This window comes from Denticeps clupeoides, chromosome 15, assembly GCF_900700375.1.
Source record: "Denticeps clupeoides chromosome 15, fDenClu1.1, whole genome shotgun sequence".
In the NCBI taxonomy this organism is placed as follows: domain Eukaryota; kingdom Metazoa; phylum Chordata; class Actinopteri; order Clupeiformes; family Denticipitidae; genus Denticeps; species Denticeps clupeoides.
The window spans coordinates 21,297,819-21,307,543 of NC_041721.1; positions in this window are offsets into that span (position 1 = coordinate 21,297,819).

Sequence of the window (9,725 nt, forward strand, 5' to 3'; positions counted from 1 at the left end):
GAGTGAGCAGTGGGCAGCTAGGACAGGCGTTCGGGGAGCAGTAAGTGGGGACGGTGCTTTGCTCGGTGGCACCACAATGGCATCCGGCAACCTTCTGATTACAGGGCCACTTCCTTACCTGTTAGGCCACTACTTATGTTACTACTATGTTGTAACACGGGTGGTAGTAGCCTAGTGGGTAACACACTCGCCTATGAACCAGAAGACCCGGGTTCGAATCCCACTTACTATCATTGTGTCCCTGAGCAAGACACTTAACCCTAAATTGCTCCAGGGGGACTGTCCCTGTAACTACTGATTGTAAGTCTCTCTGGATAAGGGCGTCTGATAAATGCTGTAAATGTAAATGTAACTACTATGTTTTCTTGAGCTGCATATGGCCTGAACCTAATAACAGACCCTGACAATAGATTAATATTTATATCTACCTCCAATATACTGATCATTACACATGCAAACAATCATCTCATGCACCTCGTAATAACAAAACAAAATAACAGTGCCAAGCCCATGGGCACGGTTACCAAACCCATAAACAGTAATGCTGATGACTTGGTACAGTTCTTTGTGCGTAACATTTTGAGGTCCCAACCCATTTTGAACTTGTTTTTTTTCTTTGAACAAATGACGTTCCATCATTGCACCTTGGATCCTCTGATTTGGTGTTTATTTGTGACACATAACCAGCAATCTCATCCAAATGTAGATTGTGGGGACAGACGTCATCGTCTCTGGCTGAATAACTGGGTTAAACAAGAGAGGTATGTTCAGTAAAATGAGAAATCCATTCAGATATATAAAGCTTACAATATTAACTTCAGAGGAGCCCCATTTGGATACCTGTGTCCCACCCTTCTTGCTCTGTATAATAGGCACTCTTTAATCCATCCACCAACTGACGGCAAAAAAACAGCTATCTGACACATGCAGGAGAAAGAGGGCAACATGTGACTCTGAGCTAATAAATGGTCACAATGATTAATAGTGACGACCACATTATCGGGTGAGATAGCTGGCAGAAAGCCTCTTTCCATTTGAAGGTGGTCCTTTTAATTTCCTTCAGAGGCAGCCTCTCTGCACTGCTGCATTTCCAATGTTTTATCTCCAGTTTTTTTAATCGTCTGGCAACAGGACCATCTGCTATTGCATTCAAAATTATTTGTTTATCGAGCCGGTCCCATTCCGCTGAGTTCATCCGCAGTGTCTGTGCAGAATTTTAAACTGTCTGCATCACTAGCGGCTGCAGAGGAATTATTGTTTCAAAGTCGCACTACAGGCCGACATGATGCACGTCTCTGAGGCCGCTTACAATTCAGCAACTCTGATCTGCCTTTCTATATGCTTCATTGTCATTGTGACACACAGCACAGCACACGGTGACACAACAAAATGTGTCCTCTGCTTTTAACCCATCAACTGTAGTGAGCAGTGGGCGCCATGACAGGCCCGGGGATCAGTGTGTGGGGACGGTGCTTTGCTCAGTGGCACCTCAGTGGCACCTTGGCGGATCGGGATTCGAACCGGCAACCTTCTGATTACAGGTCTGTTGAAAAAAATGAAAAATGATAGGAGATGAGAGGAGATGAGAGTCACTCTCAGAACTACCACTTTAAAACACTTCTAATGCGCAACAAAATTGTTAATACACAGTAAAAGATTTATGCTGAAAAATGAAATATATGTTGCAACGTAATGGTTATATAAAAACAGATAAATATGCTTGTCATTTATTGTATCATTTTCATTACTCAATGACTACAATGAGTATAACTGTATCCCTGTGTTTACTGTGCACAAAAAGTTTATGTTGGTCGAGCAAAGGGGGAGCTCTGCGCATGCGCAAAAGATTATTCTACAATCATCAAACTTCTGCTAGCTCTTCCAATGTGGTGAGTATGAGTACTTCATGTTAATTAACTGTCCTGCAAAGTAATCAGCAGATTTAGCTTTAATGACACAAACATATTCCTGTTGTTATTATACAGCAACCTAAATATAGTATATATACTATATATGTGTGATACCTCCGGTAGTGTTTATAAGTTATCTTGCATTCTCTTTCCAGATAGTATGTACTGTACGTTGATGTAGGGTGACCAGATGTCCGCTTTTCATGTGCTGTTTTTGAGACATGGAAATTGCATCTGACTGTGTTTTTTAGAATTATCCGGGTTTTTGAGTTCCCTGAACATTTATGATGTCATGGCATACTTCACACTTATTCACCTCTTGAGGATCGGATTGGTGGAAGTACCGCTAATGTTTTGACTCCCTTATCGTTGATTAACACTTTATTGTTTGAAAAACTGGTTATAATTCCTTAACTGACATTTTTATGAAGTATTTTTTTTTAATTATTAGCACAATTTACTCTGGTTTTGTAAGGTGGTGAACTGCAAATAATACCTTAATTAGTTAATTAATATAATTCAAGTTTTTATTAAAAGTATAAAACTAAACGCAGTGCTGCTACAGTAAATATTCTACAGAGCATCAAGGCATTCTGCAAGCTGAGATTGAGCAAGCTGCTGTACCTTTTGACTGAGCGATATCAGTATGTTTTGTTTCTGTTCATTTAATATTGAACAAAATTCAGGTTGACCAGCATGCTTTGCAAGCATTGTGAGTGCTATGGGAATGAAGTGTGCGTGTGTCATGTAAATAGTTGAGTGTTGCAGTGTGTGTTACGTATTCGAATGTGCATTTGTTTGGGGCCTACTCGTTTAGGGAATGTGGGGGAGTTTGTCGGACTGGCGCTCTCACTTCCGGTTAAGCTACGCTGAAAGTGGGTGTTGACTGCTTCACTCCGCCTTCTGTCACCTTGGAATATTATAATATTTCAAATGGAGTCTGCTTGACGGCCTATCTAGGCATGTTTAGACAACAGACAAGTAGAGAAATGGAACATGAAGAACCATCCCTCACATGTAATCAGGGCCAAAAAATGGGAATGGGAAATAATCATTATTATTCACCGGTACATTGCACATGCTTTTTTTGGTGTGTGTGTGAGATGTCTTGGATTAGAACTTCATTCTGAAGCCCACTTTTACAACTGGAGTCTGGGTTCTGGTTCCAGGGCAGAGCATCTGGATGCAGAGAAGTGTTTCATAGTTAAACTGTGGAGAGAAACATTTTGGTCTATAACTGCCAAGGCTACAAAAATAAAATGGTGGTTAATGAACCATTGTTCAGGTCTGTGGTGTGCTGCAGATAGTGCTGACATGGGGGAATGAGTATAATTACAGTGCTGATGTACTGATGGCATCCTCATAGGCATCGCACGTTTTTACAACGAGTGGAAATGGCTGCTACACTACGTTCAATCACCATAACACAACACAGGACAGAGGACATTGCTTACAGGGGCTTTAAACTTGGTAATACCTCACACACTGCGTGGCTCACTGCTCACCTTAGAGGTGTCTGTGTTTAATGAAATTGCCGCTTTATGGGGACATGTTCCACTGCACAGGCAACAGCCTGGATAAGAGCACAGGAACTGGAAATATCTGTAGGCAGTTCACCACATCACACAACAGTGCTGCATAAGCATTACAACAGGATTTCTGCAGGTTTTAACACCACTTTCATCAAATGAAGTGCAACGCATAACTTATAACTTATATATAACCTGCCTGATTATATAATAACTTTGATCATCATTATTGTCAAGAAGGGACCATGGGTATGCTCCACTGTGAGAAATTTTTTAAGAAGGCTTCCAGTTTGTGGAAGTAGGCTTCTCTTATGCCAGGGAGCGAGGACTCAGGTAATCTATGAATATGGCTATGTAATGATCGCTTGCTTTAATTAAAGACAATGGACATTTGGCTATCAAATATTCACTCAAAATGTTAAATACATTTTCTTCTAGCAAATTCTTCAAATTACTATAACTAAGACAGTGCTTGTTCACCGATCTAATGTTAGTGACTGTCACGGTTGAAGAGGGAAGGGAACGATGGACACCAAAGGTCGGGAACAAACTGTATATTGTGTGTTACAAAGATGAAGAAATAAACCAGCGCACTTTGCACTGAACAATGTCCCTCTGTGATATGATTAGAGCTGCAGGCCTCTGTCGCCCTCTTGTCAGACTCCTCCAGCCTGACGCCTTGTCTGGTGAGGTGATTGGCCCAGCTCACGAGTACGCTTACGCCCAGCAACCCCCCGCGGCTTTCCCTCTATCCTGTATGACAGAAAGGCAGATAATCCGGTATGGCGAAAAACACAACGAAAAACGGGGAAACCTCAACTTGCACTCCGAATCTCACAGGACCTATGAAGCGAGAGAGGCTGCTATAGTACTGTAGAACTGTACGATCGTGATTCCCACAGCGTTGATGCAATAACCAGGAAAGGTGACTTCTTCTATGAAAATTCAGCATTTCTCAGCTTTCTTTTAACTGGTGCGCAAGCAAATGGGAGAGGACCGCCCTCACATGTACCCTCTGAAGACTCTCCAATTAGCTCAGGTAATCTACAGGTATTCCAACCACCATGTCCTCTGGATCCAATCCCCTCCACCATGCTCCCAAGCATCTCTCCTGATCTTATCCCCTGCATTTCTCACAACCAATGTCCCAACCAGTTTCTACATGCGGGCAGATCAGCGAAACTCTCATCTGTTCTTATACAGTTTCTTGATTTCTGTTCTTGATACAGTTAACCACAAGACTCTCCTGTCCATCCTGAAGAGATTTGTAATCCGGGGCTTCACATGGCAGTGGTTTGATCCTACCATGGTCTTTGATCCTACCATGGTCTTATCAAGTGACTTAGACAGGATCCACTCCTGCTTCACACAGACTCTGCAATGGAGTCCCTCAGGGCTCAGTGCTTCGTCATCTCCGTTTCTCCCTCTACATGAGATCATTTGGTGAGGTCATTTCCTTACATGAGTTATGCTGCTGCTGCTATGCTGATGATGTACGTGCTTCCTCCAAGATCTCTCCATGTCTAACTGACATTTAATCTGGGATGGCAGCCCATAATCTAAAACTCAATTCCACCAAAACCGAACTAATATTCATTCCAACAGATTCCCAATCTCATCAGGATCTTGGTATCTACTTGACAACTGCAGCAGCATGACCGGTTTTCAACCTTCCCAAATTCTCTCACACCGTCCCACTGCTACGCTCCCTCCACGGGCTCCCAGTAGCTGTCAGTAGCTAAATAACTGATACTGGCTTACAAAGCTGAACAGGTTCCTTGCACTTCACCTCGCATTCTCCCACGCTCCAGTACTGCCCGCTTGGTTCCTCCACTGCTGAAGGTATAAGGAAGACACACAGATTTTTGTCTGTTTTGACCGCTAGGTGGTGAATGAACTTCCTCTCGAGGTCAGAACAGCACAGTTACTGAATATTTTCAAACTGCATCTTAATACTTTCATCTTTAGACAACAACTTTCTTATAGTCTGTCTTATGTAAGAAAAAACTATAAACTATTCATATGAATCATTTTATTCGCCAGGTTAATGTCGTAGTGAACTACAACTGATTACATGGTAACATGAAAGCACATTGTAAGTTGCATCACTTCTGCTTATTATCCTCCTTGCAGTTGTTGCGTGAAATGAAAGCGGAAGAAATGCAAAGAAGCAAGAAGCAGGCAAGAGAAGCCATGTTCAGAAGAACCGCTGTAAAACAGACACAGCAGAAAGGGATAGAGGAAGTTGAGTTGAAAAGCCAGGAGCTAAGCTGCAGAGCCCTTCAGAACCCCCCCAGCTCCCGATTGAGGAGGTAGTTTAGGCTTATAGAGTATAAGTTTAGGGGTGCACTTTGTGTCAGTATGTCACTTTGTCTAATTGTTCAAATGTTACATGTAGCACCAGGTTCCGGAGGAACGTTGTTTTGTTTCACTATGTACCGTCTAACACGTATATAGATTAAATGACAAAGTTAACTTCAAATTCAACCTCATTACCACCACAGAGTATGGACATCCAATTTTTTGACTGGTAGTGTACAAGAGAGAGATGGACACACAGAAACAATCATCCAGCAGTAGCCCTGGCAGCACGGATGATTGCTGGGGTGACAAGTGAAGGCACGACTGTAATTGAGCAAAATGGTTGCGAACCTGGCAATAGACCTACAACCTGCTGAGACCTACAAGATGGTGAGAAACTAGTCCTGGTGTCGTGCTGCTGATGTTGAAGCTAAACCTGGCAACTCAGCTGATACTAACAGGATGATGGGAGACTGGGCTAGGTATTCTAGTAATGATGTTGAAGAGCCTAGCAAGCCAGCTGAGACCTACAGGATGATGGGAGACTGGGCTAGGTATTCTAGTAATTATGTTGAAGAACATCATTGTCCCTCTTCCCAAAAAGAACAAAGCCAGCTGCCTTAACGACTTTCGGCCTGTTGCACTAACCTCCATCACCAAGAAGTGCTTTGAAAGGCTCCATTCCTACTAATCTAGACCCACTTCAATTTGCATATCGTCACAATAGATCCACTGATGACGCCATTTCACAGATCATCCACACCACCCTGGCTCACCTGGACAACAAGAACTGCTACGCCAGACTGTTGTTTGTAGATTTCAGCTCTGCATTCAACACAGTTATCCCCTCCAAGCTGATCCCGAAGCTGCTGTCGCTGGGACTCAGTTCTACTCTCTTTCTCACCAACAGACCGCAGCATGTGAGGATCGGAAAAAACACCTCCACCACAATGATCCTCAACACTGGAACGCCGCAGGGAAGTGTTCTGAGCCCAATGCTGTACTCCCTGTGTGTCCAGACACAGCTCCAACACCATCATCAAGTTTGCTGATGATACCACCGTTGTAGGCCTGATCAGCAACAACGACGGCCTACAGAGAGGAGGTGAGACATTTACATTTACATTTACAGCATTTATCAGACGCCCTTATCCAGAGCGACTTACAATCAGTCTTACAGGGACAGTCCCCCCCTGGAGCAATTTAGGGTTACAATGGTAGTAAGTGGGATTCGAACCCGGGTCTTCTGGTTTATAGGCGAGTGTGTTACCCACTAGGCTACTACCACCCTACACTTGGCAGAGTGGTGTCAGGAGAACAACCTCTCTCTCAATGTCAGCAAAACCAAGGAGATGGTTTTGGACTTTAGGAGGCAGGATACAGCTCATCTTCCTATCTACATGGGAGGAGGGTCAGCAGCTTCAGGCTCCTTGGGGTCACCCTCAGTTCTGACCTCAAGTCCTCAGAACACACAGCAGAGGTCACCAAAAAAGCCCACCAACTCCACTCCCTCAGATGCCTAAAGAAGACTGGGGTATCCACCTCTGTCCTCACCAGCTTCTACAGGTGCGCTGTGGAGTCCATCCTCTCGGGCAGTATCACGTCCTTGTACGGCAGTTGTACTGCTCAGGACAAGAAAGCTCTGCAGAGGGTGGTGAAAACAGCCCAGAGGACCACAGGCACACAACTCCCAGCAATAACGGACATTTACACCACGCGCTGTCTCAGGAGAACTAGGAGCATCCTGAAGGACCCCAGCCACCCTGCACTGTCACTTTTTACTTTCCTGCCATCAGGCAAGAGACTCAGGACAATTCACACACGCACATCACGATTCAGAAACAGTTTCTACCCCAGTGCCATCAGGCTATACAACACATAGTATGCACTGCACTGTCACTTAAATTATGCAACTTAGAAATATTCACCCTTCTGTGACTTATTATTTATTGCTGCTGCACTTTGTCTTCTATCTTTTCTATGTATCATGTTCTATGTTCTGTCTACGTGGGAGAGGTTTTCAAGTAAGAATTTCATTGTGCTCTGTACACTGTACTTTGTATATATGACAATAAACTTCAACCTCAACTTCAACCTAGCAAGCCAGCTGGAACCTGAACCTGGCAACCCAGATGAGACTGACAGAATGATAGGAGACCGGGCCTGGTGTGGTGGTGCTGATGTTGAAGATCCTGGCAAACCATCGAAGACAGGTGAGACAGGCCACTAAAATTCTGGCTGATCCCAGACATCCATTCTATGGTCTCTTCACCTCCCTCCCACCTGGAAGAAGTGTCTGCAGTACTCCTTCTCAACAAAATAAAAGATCTGCAGGGAGCTGAGGGTAAAAACTGTCCAGCGATGCAAAGTATTGAGGATAAAAAACATAAGACCACCCTGAGGGACAGGAGCATTGTACAGAGCTGCTGGAAACAAGGCACGGAGATAATCTGTCTCTGAGTTCCTGGGACTACAGCTGCCATGGAAATGGTTATTAATGTTCATGCAGTGAGAAGCTTCAGACACAGTTTATTGATCCCTGTTTTCCAATCATGCTTCCTTCAGCGGCATATCAGCTTTAATCCTGGGGGAGAAGCAGACATTGTCATTAGTTTAAAATCCAACAGATCAAGGTGGCTGCACTTGTATCCTGCAGTGTGTCTGTAAATCAATTTTCATACGGTGGAACTGTGGATCGTCACAAACCTACATCATGGCCTTACAAGCACTGCAGACAAAAACAAATGAAGACCTCTTCAAGCTAATACCGAGAAATGATACGTCTGAGCTGAAAAAGAAGAAAAGATTGTGAAATAAATGTTAACATTCTTCATCCGTCTGTTAAGCCCACACGTCCAGATTAGTGATTTGTGGCAGTAGAGCCGGTGAAGCAGAAAGACAGCAGTGATTCTGCATTTCAAGTTGTAGTGGAATTACTTCTACACAGCATTTGGCCATACTTTTCATTCATTGTGGACCAGTACAGTGTTTGTGAGTGTAAAGTAATCTGCTCTCTTACTGTCATCATCTCACACATGATATAAATAAGCACCTTAACCCATTTGTGCACTGGGACAAGTACTTTAATTAGAGTGCATAGAGCGTCCTTTGATGAAAGATAACACATATGGTCACAAATTAAAATGAGTTTTTGTTGAAATTTGTTGAAGTTTTTTATGTTTCACAAAGTACCACTGGAATGATAAAATACCACTGTATTTAATTTCCTCATTCGATATACTGTTGACAAATTATACTCCAGATTGGAAGAGACTTGTCAGGATTAGGTGCACCTGGAGGAGAAACAGGAAGAACACAGCCAGTCAGAGTGAGTTCCGCGGCGGGACACGCCAGGACCGAGATACGACCCCCAAGTACTGGTTGAGCGGTTTCTTCCAGGTGATACGGAGGTCGGGCCGTGGCGAGGAGCGCCGCAGGATGCCGTTGACCTCTGGGTGATACGCAAAAACCCAATGCAGAATGCATTTTCAACCTATTGATCAATTCAAATTTAGTTTGAATTCATTATATTTTTTATGGTAAAAATAGATATTTAGATTTTTTTCACATTGCTGATGAGCTGAGAGAGGCACGTTACCTAAAGTGAAATCCTGAGACCTTTAAATCAAAGATCAAATCCAAATCATGATACCTTTAAATCAAAGTGAAGTGAAACTAGTGGTTTGCCATTGTGACACACAGCACAGTGCACGCAACAAAATGTGTCTTCCACATTTCACTCATCTTGTGGACGAACAGTGGGAAGCAATGGGGTTTGTGTGGGCACTGTACCTTGCTTGAGGGTATCTCAGGAGTATGGTCAGTGTTGTTGTTATTAAACCCCATTCAATATTAAATGAACCGCTCAGCTGGGGACATAGCACATATCAGCTTTTAAAAGGTTTCAGGCTTGTAACGATAACACATTTTGCTGGACGATAAATTGTCCCGGGAATTATTGCATAAATGATAATACAGTGGTTAT